Source organism: Mesitornis unicolor, unplaced genomic scaffold, assembly GCF_000695765.1.
Source record: "Mesitornis unicolor isolate BGI_N332 unplaced genomic scaffold, ASM69576v1 scaffold48310, whole genome shotgun sequence".
Taxonomy (NCBI): Eukaryota; Metazoa; Chordata; class Aves; order Mesitornithiformes; family Mesitornithidae; genus Mesitornis; species Mesitornis unicolor.
The window spans coordinates 34,922-38,025 of record NW_010161297.1 but is presented as its reverse complement, the minus strand read 5'-3'; positions in this window follow the sequence as shown (position 1 = coordinate 38,025).

The following is a 3,104-nucleotide window of genomic DNA, read 5'->3' as shown; positions in this document are numbered from 1 at the left end:
TCCTGCTGCCGGAGGATGCCAGAGAGGAGCACTGCCTCTGGAGGTGGCTGAGAGCAGAAGGGGACTGGTCTGACGCCCAGCACGTCCATGTCCCATAGATGCAGCCCGTGGGGAGCCTGTGCTGCAAGCTTTTGTGCGCTTGTGGTTTCCTCTATGGGTAAACACCCCTGCAGGCTGGGTTGCTGGGAGCGGTCACAGTGACAAAGGCCACTGCTGCAAGCATCACCCCAAAATCAGAAATTGTTGAAGATGAGAGCGAGCCTGGCACTGCACAGCAAAGGCTGCAGGGTGCTGCTGCGGCCAGCCAGCGTCTGTCCCAGGCCTCCCCCGGTCTAGGTCACAGGGTTTTTCCTAGAGCAAAGTTCCCCAAGCCTGTAACTCACCTTATTAGCACCGGAGCTGCCCCATTCTGGGAGCTAGAGATGCTCCTGCCCCACTGCAAAACCTTGCTGACTTCAAACTCCCCTTGGCCGAGGGGAGCTCCAGGGAGCGGAGCACAAAGCCCTGGCACCTGCTCAGTTTGCTGTGGGGACAGAGAGCATGGGGCCCTTCTGGCTTTGCAGAGGCACCTCCTCACTGGGAAAATTGTCCCAGAATGTGGAAATCTGGTGCACACGCCAGCATCATTAATAAGCTTGGCACGAAACTGCTACTCAAAGCCCTAAATATAACCTGAGCGCTGAGCTCGCTTCCGCCCGCCCAAGGCGCCTCCATACACCGCGGCAGCTATTTATGGAAGGAACTTTATTTCCATGGGCTTAATATCATTTTTGCTCATTTCAAAACCTTTATATAGCAGCTCATGCAGCCTGCCCCTTGCGATGACTAATGGGTCCCAGCAGGAACAGGCAGCTTGGCAGCAGGAGGACCATGGCCTCCAACCTTTGCGTGACATTGAGGACACCTGTGACGACCACAGCCCATGCAGGAGGTCTTCCAAACTCCATACTGGGGTTTGGTAAGTGCCTCCAGAGCCAGCCAGCATGGCAAGAGGATTTCTGTCATCCCCCTCAAGGGCTTCTCATGCTGCAGGAGGGGTACCTGACGAAAGGTTGGCCCAGCTCTGGGCAACAGCTCTGTCACCATTCAACCTTTGGCTGGAAAACCCGTGCCCAGGGCACAGCCAGACCTGACCCTGCGTGGGTGTCACAGCACGGCACAAGCAGATTTCTGCCCGCATACAGTTCCTTCTCCCGTTTCTACTTCCCTTTGCTTGGCTGCCCAAAACGGAGGGTTGAGAAAGCAGCTGATGCCAAACACTGCGTCCGCCCGCACTGTTGACCTGCAGGTAGCTGCAGCATCCCCTCCAACCCTGCCAGACTCCTCTCTTCTGCAAAGTCCACATTGGATGGAGCAAAGCCTCTTGCAGAGATCCCCTGTGAGGGTTGAGGACAGAAGCTCTTTGTGGGAGGGTGGCACATGCTGGAGCGTGTCAGTGGCGCCCAGGGTAGGACAAGCAGGACATGAACAATCCCCAGCAACTTTAGGCAATTCTGGAGCAAATTCAGGCTGATCAAATTAGGTTGCAATATGGTCCCTTCCTCCCATAGGGAGCTTGGATAATTGCAGCTGGCTAATTCTTTCACAAAATGCGCTGTGCACATCTGGAGGAATACAGCTAAGAGGAGAAAATCCTGCTCTACCCCCTCCACTGGGGCACAGTAATCCCTCACCCTTCATGGCGTCGCGGCAGAGACCCTCTCAGCTCTGCTCGGCGCCTGGGAGAGCAGCCCCGGGTACTGAATGAGGGCCAAGAGGGCAGCGTCTTGCCCCTGCTCCCGGCGAGGCTCGGCAACGCAGGCCTGCCTGGAAGAGGACTCTGCCACCCCGGCTCCTGCTTGCCACCCACTGCAGGAATAACAAGTGCTGGAGATGAGTCAGCTCCGGGGCGCCTCCTGCTCTGCAGGCACTAATACGGTTTCCCATTAGTTCCCATTACTGCAGTATTAGAGAGCAATTTGCTCACAGTTTGCACCGCAGCCCTCACAAGCGGGGAGTAGGTCTGCTGTACACATGGGAGCACGGCCAGAGGCTGACCTGTAGCTCCTGCCAAAAATCTGCGCCCCAGAGTGCCCAAGTCGCAGGCTGGCAGCAGGAGACCCCATCCAGGCTCTGCCCACCATGGCGGCAGCCATGGCACCAAGATCCTCTGTGCCAGTTTTCCACCTGCTTGTAAACTACCCAGCGCCTGCTGAGCATGACATGGCACAGTGACATTGAGCCCAGGAGGACACAGACGTGTCCCTGGGCCAAGCCAGCTCAGGAGAAAGGTAAGGAGGGAGCTTCTACCTTCTTCACTCCGTCCCAGACCCTTGCAGCAGCACAGGGTCAGTCCTGCAAGTGTCTGCTTTTATTCCAGACAGGCACAGGGTCAAAGGGTTTCTCCTCACTTACACCTAAGAGCCATTCTGCAAAGTTGGGGTGTACTAAGTGGTAGAAGTTTCACTTTAAACAGTGAAAGAAAAGGGAGGGTGAGACACCAGACCTTATTTGCTGTGAGATAAAGAATAGAGCTGAGCTCCTGGAGGTGCCGACCCAAGCACTACAGCTGGAGTTGGGAATAGGAGCTTGCCTGAGCATCACCAGGCAATGGCTCCCATAAGCTCCTTGGAAGGTATGGAAACCACTCTTTGCCCTCACTGGCTTTGTTTGGCTTTAGCAGGAGTAGGTGAGTCGTAAGCAGAGCAGTCCTGGCAGAAGAGTCCCACCAAAAGCCAGGACTGATACTGCTCCGTCTGCAAGGTGCCCCGAAAGGCACATTTCCAGACTGAGTCCCAGCCTCAGCCCCTTCATTACTGCTCAGACTCCCCAAGTGGAAGCAAGGTATCATGGATCAGCTCCCAGAGTTGACCTGGGAGACAAGCAAGGGAACATTTGCCTTGGGGCAGAGGAGGAAGAGGAGAATCGATGTTATCAGAAGTCCCTTGTATCCAGTGCACTGAAGAGAGATAAGCCAGCACTGCAGAGAAAGAGGGAAACTCCATTGAGCTAGAGCTCGTGGGAGGCTGTTGGGCATGGACTGCCTAGAGAAGGGTCTGGGAGGCATCACAGGCTCAGGACAGGAGTGGGGAGTTGGGTAGAAGGAAGAATAAGGGGGCCTGGCA